Here is an 11,636-nt window from a genome sequence, read left to right on the forward strand (position 1 = left end):
TGTGGGGTCCATTTTCAACGTTAAATATGGAACTGGGGTCATTTAAAAAAAATGATATGGAAATGGGTCAGTATGTCGTGGTTCAATTTCCCTTCGGGCAGGTGAGCTAAAAACATTTAATACAATGGAAATATTGAAACATACTATCGATAGTATTTAGGTTTAAACGTTTAGGTGTGAATCAACATTGCATATAAAACAAAACACAAATAAGAAAGAAAGACTATCATCAGGTTATATAAAATTAAACATTGTATTTAATCACATCATTGACATCACTCTATATTTTTCTATATTAAGTCTTTTCTAATCAGAAAAAATAATGTTAACTTTAAAAACTTTTAATTCAAACGGAGTACATTTAAATGGTAAAAGACTCTTAGAAGGTGTGAACTTTAAATTACTCCCTCTGTTCCAATAGTGTGGGGACTGATAATCCATCAACTTCGCTAGCCAAGGGTGTTCAATACGATACTCTCCTTTTCAGTGAAAAGGAGAGTATCGTATTGAACACCCTTGGCTAGCGAAGTTGATAATCCATATGCCGTCAAGAACAATATGATAATGATTGAATACAGTAAAACCCCACTTACTCGAACCCGGTTTACTCGAATACCCTCATTCGTCGAACATTTCCTTTCGTCCCGACAGAGTTCATACGTATTAAATCTACCTCGAATTACTCGAATACTATGTATCCCCGAACCTCGATCAGGTCCACACGAATTCGAGTAAGTGGGGGTTTACTGTATATGAATGTGCATTATAGATACACTTAGCAACGGAAGCTTTCATAAACTTTTGCATCAAATAAATTTAAACTGTCATTATTGCTCAATAAGAAATAACCATTTCTCTTCTTTTTTTAGTCCAAGCACCAAAAACCATAAGAAATATATAATGGGCAATATCATAGATTTAGAATATGAGACAATGTGTCAGCAGTGGCGTCATTGATAACTACAGTATACATTGTATACATATCTGGTTAATACGATATGAAGTCATCGTTACATTCATTAAGTATGGAAAATGATGTCATAGGTAATTATATATATACATTGTATAACATGGGACATATCACCATCGAATACTGTGTAGCATAATTATGCTATGTTAAATCACCAGGAAACAACAATGCTCAAGAACTGGCATTGTCATCTATGAAGATATGGCGACGGTTATCAGTAATCATGCACAATTTGAGACCTGATGTCATTGGTTACTACAAAGCATGCGAGACATGGTGTCAAAAGTAATAGAAATAAACTGTGCAGGAGCTCTGATAGATATACCCCATACCCCCACAAAGTGGTCTAGAGTGATATGTGGTCCTAAAATGGACCCCACAACATACTGACCCCTTTCCATATTATTTTTAAAAAGTAACCCCGGTTCCATATTCAACGTTGAAAATGGACCCAGCGACATACTAACCCATTTCCATATCATTTGCTGAAAATGACCCCGGTTCCATATTCAACGCTGAAAATGGACCCCACGACATACTGACCCATTTCCATATTATTCACTGAAAATGACCCCGGTTCCATATTCAACGTTGAAAATGGACCCCACGACATACTGACAAATTTCCATATTATTTACTGAAAATGACCCCGGTTCCATATTCAACGTTGAAAATGGACCCCACGACATACTGACCCATTTCCATATTATTTACTGAAAATGACCCCGGTTCCATATTCAACGTTGAAAATGGACCCCACAATATACTGACCCATTTCCATATCATAAGTTTAAAATTACCCCGGTTCCATATTCAACGTTGAAAATGGACCCCACGACATACTGACCAACTTCCATATTATTCACTGAAAATGACCCCGGTTCCATATTCAACGTTGAAAATGGACCCCACAATATACCGACTCATTTCCATATTATTTACTGAAAATGACCCCGGTTCCATATTCAACGTTGAAAATGGACCCCACGACATACTGACCCATTTCAAGATATTTTTTTTAATGGCGCAGTTCCATATTCAACGTTGAAAATGGACCCCACAATATACTGACTCGTGTCCATATTATTTACTGGAAATGACACCGGTTCCATGTTCAACGTTGGAAATGGACCCCACGACTTACTGACCCATTTCAATATTTTTTTTTAAATGACCCCGGTTCCATATTCAACGTTGAAAATGGACCCCACGACATACTGGCCAATTTCCATATTATTTACTGAAAATGACCCCGGTTCCATATTCAACGTTGAAAATGGACCCCACAATATACTGACCCATTTCCATATCATTAGTTTAAAATGACCCCGGTTCCATATTCAACGTTTAAAATGGACCCCACGACATACTGACCAATTTCCATATTATTTACTGAAAATGACCCCGGTTACATATTCAACGTTGAAAATGGACCCCACGACATACTGACCAATTTCCATATTATTTACTGAAAATGACCCCGGTTACATATTCAACGTTGAATATGGACCCCACGACATACTGACCCATTTCAATATATATTTTTTTTAATGACGAAGTTCCATATTCAACGTTGAAAATGAACCCCACAATATACTGACCCATTTCCATATTATTTACTGAAAATGACCCCGGTTCCATATTCAACGTTGAAAATGGACCCCACAATATACTGACCCATTTCCATATCATAAGTTTAAAATTACCCCGGTTCCATATTCAACGTTGAAAATGGACCCCACGACATACTGACCAACTTCCATATTATTCACTGAAAATGACCCCGGTTCCATATTCAACGTTGAAAATGGACCCCACAATATACTGACTCATTTTCATATTATTTACTGAAAATGACCCCGGTTCCATGTTCAACGTTGAAAATGGGCACACGACTTACTGACCCATTTCAATAATTTTTTAATGACCCCGGTTCCATATTCAACGTTGAAAATGGACTCCACAGCATACTGACCAATTTCCATATTATTTACTGAAAATGACCCCGGTTCCATATTCAACGTTGAAAATGGACCGCACAATATACTGACCCATTTCCATATCATTAGTTTAAAATGACCCCGGTTCCATATTCAACGTTTAAAATGGACCCCACGACATACTGACCAACTTCAATATTATGTACTGAAAATGACCCCGGTTACATATTCAACGTTGAAAATGGAACCCACGATATACTGACCCATTTCCATATCATTTGCTGAAAATTACCCCGGTTATTAGATTTTCAAAGTGACACCAGTTCCATATTCAAACGTTATAGTGGATCTTGGTTAATTAATAAATTACCAAAAACACAATTGGACAAATCTATGTCGATCAATATCGTATACATGTTTTATGTAGCTTATGACAGTTAATATTTATACAATATGTCATTATATGTGTCACCAAACTTCAAAGGTCAATGTCGATTAACATCGTATACGTAAGAGTATGCATATCAAATAACAGTTTGAAGTTTATACCAAAGGTCATTAAAATTGACACCAAAGGTCACAAGTCAGATTTTTTCAAAAATATGGACCAACGTCGTGAACATGCCATATGCGTATATAGTTGAAAGTTACACAAAAGGTCATTATATGGGTCACCAAAGATCATAGGTCAAAATGTTTATCAATGTCGATCTATATCGTTTTCATGCTATGTGAATAATATATAGCAGTGATAAGTTATACCAAAGGTCAAATTGTGTTTCAATGTTGATCAATATCATATACATTTCATATATATAACCTATTACAGATTGAATATATACCAAAGGTCATTATATGGCTCACCAAAGGTCAAAGGTTGAATTGTGTACCAATGTCGATCAATATCGTGAATATGTTAAGTGAATATCTTATAACAGTAATGAGTTATAGCAAAGGTCATTATATGGGTCACAATAGGTCACAGTTCCAATTGTTAATCAATGTCGATCAAAATCGTGTTCATGTTACATGAATATCTTGTACCAGTGTTAAGTTATTTCAAAGGTCATTTTATGGGTCACCAAAGGTCACAGGTCAAATTATTAATTAATGTGGACCAATGTCGTATACATTTCATATGCATAACTTACAACGGTGATGAGTTATACGAAAGGTCATTATCTGGGTCACCAAATGTCAAAGGTTGAATTGTGTACTAATGGCGATCAATATCGTGTACATGTTAAATGAATATCTAAGAACAGTGATAAGTTTTACCAAAGGTCATTATATGGGTCACCAAAGGTCACAGGTAAAATTGTTAATCAATGTCGATCAAAATCGTGTTCATGTTACATGAATATCTTGTAACAGCATTAAGTTATTTCAAAGATCATTTTATGGGTCACCAAGGGTCAAAGGTCAAATTATTAATCAATGTCGATCAATATCGTATACATCCCATATACATATTATATTTCAGTTTGAATATATACCAAAGGTCATTATATGGGTCACCAAAGGTCACAGGTCAAATTATTAATTTATGTGGACCAATGTCGTATACATTTCATATGCATAATTTATAACGGTGATGTGTTATACGAAAGGTCATTATCTGGGTCACCAAAGGTCAAAGGTTCAATTGTGTACCAATGGCGATCAATATCGTGTACTTGTTAAATGAATATCTTATAACAGCGATGAGTTATAGCAAAGGTCATTATATGGGTCACAAGAGGTCAAAGATCAAATTGTTAATCAATGTCGATCAATATCGTATACATTCACTATGCATATCATAATTTAGTTTGAATATATACCAAAGGTCATTATATGGGTCACCAAAGGTCACAGGTCAAATTCTTAATTAATGTGGACCAATGTCGTATACATTTCATATGCATATCTTATAACGGTGATAAGTTATACGAAAGGTCATTATCTGGGTCACCAAAGGTCAAAGGTTAAATTGTTTATCAATGACGATCAATATCGTGTACGTGCCATATGAATATCTAAGAACAGTGATAAGTTTTACCAAAGGTCATTATATGGGTCACCAAAGGTCACAGGTAAAATTGCTAACTAATGTCGATCAATGTCGTATACATTTTATATGCATATTTTAAAACAGTGTAAAGTTATACGAAAGGTCATTATCAGGTTCAATTAAGGTCATGGGTCAAATTATCAATCAATGTCGATAAATGGTATACATGTATAGGGACATCTTATTTAAAGTAATGCTAATGGTCATTATCTGGGTCACCAGATGTCACGAGTTAAAGTGTTAATCAATGTACATAATTATTATATACATTTTATATGCACTTCTCATAACAGCCTAATGTGATATCAAAGGTCACCTAAGGTCACGGGCCATTTTATTTTACCATTGCCCTTCAATATCGTTTATACATTGTAGCATGTAAGCATATCTTATCGCAACGTCCATGACAATATAAACTAGTACCGAGATCCAATACTTTTATGTGGTTCTATATTCAACGAGGTCCATTTTCAACGGGTATGTAAAGAAAATTTAATATTTGGTTCCGTTTTCCACGGCATCCCGGTTCCATTTTCAACGTTGAAAATGGACCCGGGTTCCATCTTCCACGGGGGTCCATTTTCAACGTTACACCGGCACTTTCCGTAAACGAGAAAATACACTTCCGCCACCCCGTTCATCATAAGAATTGTATACTCGAATTGAGATTTCACACATATATCAGGTATACCAATGCAAAAGACAAGAAGATCATAAACCGAAACGAAAGTCTGTCTTGAACCCGAGATGGTAGACGAAGTTGTACATGAACTTGCATAAAAAATACAATTGAAAAATTAAGTGATATTGAAATAAATAAAGTTCTACGTAAATGCCGTTTATTTTTGACAAATGGAAGTAGCAATTCCCTATTTTATTTTAAAAAGAAAAAAAAGAGAGAAAAAAGAGAAAAAAAAGCAAGCAAACAAAAAAACTTTTAGCTGACTGTACTATATCTTATATGAAGTACCCGGATATATAGTGTAGCTATTCTAGATCCTAATATCATGTAATCCATAAAAATTCATTTAGTAAGCTAAATCTTAGCGGAAGTTTACTCACCGTTGTGGTCGAGGCGTCTCCTTTCGCATGTGTCATAGTTCTGTTTATGGTGATTATTTTGACAAACTTACCAGTGCGTGTGTTAAAATGTTTCTCTTGCTCCAGAGTGAACCACCTAGTAAATATCAATAACAGTCATGCTTCGTTTGTTGCCTAGTATGCTGTTCGCGATTTCAAGTACCGTGATGACACGATTTAATGCAAGTGGTTATAATGTAACCGAGTTCAATTTCAATTTCAACATATTTTATTGACATGATGTTAAGTCAATAGGATTGGACATCAGGCATAGCCTATCTTAGTCCTTTCCTTATAATTAACAGATGGTAAACAAACACAGACCTATATACATATATTGAAGGTTGGTGAGGGTATCAGGGGAGGTAATTCCTTAATAATTACAAGGATTTATTAATTTTAACATTAAATAGTAACCCTTAGGATATTTAGTTTAGCTAATTGCTTTATTATTTACTAAATGAATACTGTATTCAAACATAGTGTATTTTGTAAAGTAGGTGTATCTATATGATGATATTGAGTTTATTCCCCCAACAGATACAGGCCATAAAGTCCATATGTTTAACACACAAGCCATCCACTGAAGAGGATCAAAATTCAATTTCATCCCATAGAAACATATTAAGTTAGTAGAGTTACACCAACTCTTGAAAATAAAATGATTGTTTCAAAAAGACCTTTATAGGAATTACCTCACTTACATATAAGCACAAACAAATAAGGTTATAGATAAAATAGATTAACAGAAGATAAATTGTTAATAGACTGCCCAGAGTTCATTATTACATTAATCAAGTATATTTGGTAATCAAGAATAAATAGACATTGTTCACTCAATTTCATATTACATATTCTAAACATGTATTTAGATGTCTATTTAATTATTTAATTATATTGCTGTATAATTGGAGTCACCAGGGGTTAAAAAGAAATATTAAAAATATTAGATCATTATACATCAGACATTATTTCAAAATCTCCTTGATTGCAGGATGAAATTTGAGACATGTGTCAAGATGCTAAAATTTTGAATATTATTACAAAGAGTACATCCATTGACAATGACATTGGTACATAAATGATTATGATGTGGATGATTTAAATGTTGTATAAGTACTAGACGAGGATTTTGATATAAATTACATTCAAAGAAATAATGTGATATAGTTTCAACAGATTGATTGCATTGACACATTGGAGATTCCATTAGATGATCATTAAAACGGTCGTAATTTAAATTACTTACGTTGTTTCTTAATTGGCATAGAATAATGTTTATATCACGCCGGCCAGAATATTTAAATACATCAGTTGTAGTGGATACAATATGGTGATTGTTATTTAAAAGTTTTTTAAATTGATTAGTGGAGTGAATATTACTGATTTCAGGAGCGAGTCTATTCATTTCATTTAACATGGATGGGAAAAAACTTTCAAAATAAGTTACTGTACGACATAAAGGGGGGGTCAAATAATCGAACTGTACGGAGTGGATATCTAACTAAGGTTTCATCATGAATATATGGTTCAATAATTTCTCTTAAGTAATCTGGGGTTTCATTATTTAATATTTTGAACATTAAGATAAGTTTGTGTTTTTGCCTTCTGCAACTCAATGATTCCCACCCTAATTCTGTATATAGTTTTTCATGTGAAGTACCTTTGCGTAAACCAGTAATTAATCTAGCAGCATCTAATTGAATTGATTCTAAGAGATTTTTTTTGTATTTGTGAACAGTTATCCCAAACAACATCGGCATATTCAATAATTGGCCTAATGTAGGATGTATATATGGTTGTTAGAGACTTCCTATCAATTTTAGTTTTTAATAATCTTAAAATGTTTATTCTTTTTGAAGCTTTATCATATATATTAGAAATGTGTTGGTTCCACTTGGCATCATCAATGAGTGTAAGACCAAGGTGTGTATGTAATTTATTTTCAGTAACTGGTTCATCATAAAAATTTACAGCAGGGTGATCTTTATTATTTTTTCTAGAAAATATAACTGATTCTGTCTTTGCAGGATTAAATTTAATATCCCATTTATTAGCCCATTGTTTGATATTAATTAGATCATTAGTGAGACTTTGAGCTATTTCAATGGGGTTATTATCACATATACCATACAGAGAGGTGTCATCTGCAAATAGTTTTATCTTATTAGAAACACAGTCAACAATATCATTAATATAGATTAAAAACATCAGTGGTCCGAGTTAACTTGAGTTAAGTTGATGAACTCCATATGTGTCTTTGTAGCTCTCGGGGGTCTCTGCTGGTGTTTTGTACAGCTTAACCTTTAGCTATCAGTATCAGTTTTGCTCATTTCTTACAGAAGCAGCTTGAGTTATAAGGCTGGGAAACAAGTGTCTGTGTTCAAGGCTTGTACAATTTGAGTTTTGAATGAGCTACAAGCGCCTTTGTTCATTGTCTTAAGCCAAGCGACAAGTGCCCTCGCTCCTTGTCTTAAACCAAGCGACAAGCGCCCTCGCTCATTGTCTTGAAACAAAGCGACAAGTGTCCTCGCTCATTGTCTTAAGCCAAGCGACAAGTGCCCTTGCTAATCGTCTTAAACCAAGCGACAAGTGCCCTCGCTCATTGTCTTGAAACAAAGCGACACGTGTCCTCGCTCATTGTCTTAACTTAAGCGACGAATGCCTGCGTTCATTGTCTCAAGTTAAGTGACAAATGGTTTTTGCTTACTGTCTTAATTCAAGCGACAATTGCAAGCGCCCTTGCTCATTGTCTACCCTTCAAAACATTCTGTGCATTTTGTAATCTCACTCCATCAAGGATCGCAATAGGAAGTTGAAACTTTTTTGTTCTGCTGCAAAGGACTGCTGGTAATGTATGAAAATATGAATATCTCTATAGCCAGTGGAAGGACTGGTAGGGACGAAAATATGACTATCTCTATAGCCAGTGGAAGGATTGGTAGGGACGAAAATATGACTATCTCTATAGTCAATGGAAGGACTGGGTAGGGACGAAAATATGACTATCTCTATAGTCAATGGAAGGACTGGTAGGGACGAAAATATGACTATCTCTATAGCCAGTGGAAGGACTGGTAGGGACGAAAAAATAAATATCTCTATAGTCAATGGAAGGACTGGGTAGGGACGAAAATATGACTATCTCTATAGTCAATGGAAGGACTGGTAGGGACGAAAATATGACTATCTCTATAGCCAGTGGAAGGACTGGTAGGGACGAAAAAATAAATATCTCTATAGTCAATGGAAGGACTGGTAGGGACGAAAATATGACTATCTCTATAGCCAGTGGAAGGATTGGTAGGACGAAAATATGATTATCTCTATAGTCAATGGAAGGACTGGTAGGGATGAAAATATGAATATCTCTATAGCCAGTGGAAGGATTGGTAGGGACGAAAATATGACTATCTCTATAGCCAGTGGAAGGATTGGTAGGACGAAAATATGATTATCTCTATAGTCAATGGAAGGACTGGTAGAGAAGAAAATATGACTATCTCTATAGCCAATGGAAGGATTGGTAGGGACGAAAATATGACTATCTCTATAGCCAGTGGAGAGGATTGGTAGGGACGAAAATATGACTATCTCTATAGCCAGTGGAAGGATTGGTAGAGAAGAAAATATGACTATCTTTATAGCTAGTGGAAGGATTGGTAGGGACGAAAATATGACTATCTCTATAGCCAGTGGAAGGATTGGTAGGGACGAAAAACAAAATATCTCTATAGTCAATGGAAGGACTGGTAGGGATGAAAACATGAATATCTCTATAGCCAGTGGAAGGATTGGTACGGACGAAAATTAAATGCACCTGTCAGTCAGTTAATTGCCTAGTTTTCAAGCAGGTATTTTTTTTATCTCAGTGACAACTTTGAGATCTGAAGTACTTTTGGAAGGGAGAGGGGTACATGACGCTCATTCATCAAATATAGGAAAGGTAATATTGGGGAGTAAGGACATGCAAAATAGCTTTATCAGATTATGGAACGTTTAACAACATACGGGCAGAAACTTACCAAAGAAAGCAAAAGAAATGGAAACAATGAGTCTGAAGACATCCACAAACACCAGGCAACTACCAAGCAAGGGGTTCATAGATGATTTGACACTATTCCAAAGGTTTCTTATGTTTACCAACCTTTTCAAACATTTAATAGTTGCCGATAATCGAATTAAAAAAAATGTTTTATCGGTTTTTTACAAATATAACATTGACAGACCATTATCTTATGTTCACAAGGTCGATAAAATATCAGAAACTTCAGGATAAAACAGACACTATTATACAAACAAGCTGGATACTATAAGGTCCTAGAGGAAACGGTAACCTGGGCAAGGGTGACCTTGAAGCCCAGGAAGTCGAGATCCCAGAATATCTGAAGAGGAAAAAGTTACGCAGCAATTCTAGCTTACAACCCAGGGTGACATCATGGAGAGGTACCATAGCCAATTATATAGAGCGAGGGTATTCGGGATCTATGTCGACGTGCTTGTCACTTTGTCTTCGTGTTTCTTAGTTGACGTTCAGACAACATTTGTTCGAAGCCACACTTTTCTAAAGAAAATACTATAAACCCACTGGTATCTTTTTTCGACTTTCTTTTTTAGATAACAACAAGGTAAAATATGTTGATTGTATAGCCCGCAATCTAATTGCTGATACCAATTCAAACGACCAAATAAGTTTACAACGAGATAGAGCTCTTCCCTTTCTCTTGGTGAAAACGGCTTAGAGTTTGAACAAAATATCAAAACTACAGCTGCATGCAAAGTTACGTAACTAGATCCCAAGCAGCCCGAGTTCCCTCTGGCCCTGACAACATATCTGGTGTCAGGGCCAGAGGAAACTCGGGCTAGATCCCAAACTGAGCATCTACCAAAATTCCAGGTTAAAATTGGACACATCAGCCATACTCCGGTTACAGTTCACCTTGGTGAAACGAAATCCGACTCGCATCCTTATTATACATAGTCTGTAATGTCAGACAGAGGTGAAACTGAAGTTATGTAGAACACGCGAGATTCTGTCATGTTAGTACCGTCACGAAACAATCTTACTGTTAATATATTTATCAAATCTGTTCCAGGCCATTAAGTTTTCTAACTAAAAGTAGCCTCATCTGGGGTTTTTTAAACACCCTTCTCTTTAATTCAACTTTAAACTAACAATTTAAATAAAGTTAGTTGACGCAAATAAACAGGTATCAGTACTAGGTATAACAGGCACAAATTAAATTGCAATATATTGGCAGTGAGTCCCACAGGTGCTTGGGGTAAGAACTTATGTATTGCATGTATATTATATGAGCCTCGTATTAGCTCACATAGTACACATATGCAAACATAATTTCTTACCCAAAGCACCTGTGGTGAGTCCTAGCAAAAGGCAATAAGTCGTGAATAAATTAAACAGTGGACCGGACGTTACTATTTTGTTTGTATACAACAACTAGATATATCCATTTTACATATATCTTCCTAGCGTATTTGAATTTGGCTCATCGTAACTCTTGCGATCACTCATCGATAGCCATGTGGTATGCATGTAATCATATAAAGTCACAACAATAGTAGTTCGATTGTA

The sequence above is a fragment of the Pecten maximus genome, chromosome 12 (genome assembly GCF_902652985.1).
Source record: "Pecten maximus chromosome 12, xPecMax1.1, whole genome shotgun sequence".
NCBI classification, from domain to species: Eukaryota; Metazoa; Mollusca; class Bivalvia; order Pectinida; family Pectinidae; genus Pecten; species Pecten maximus.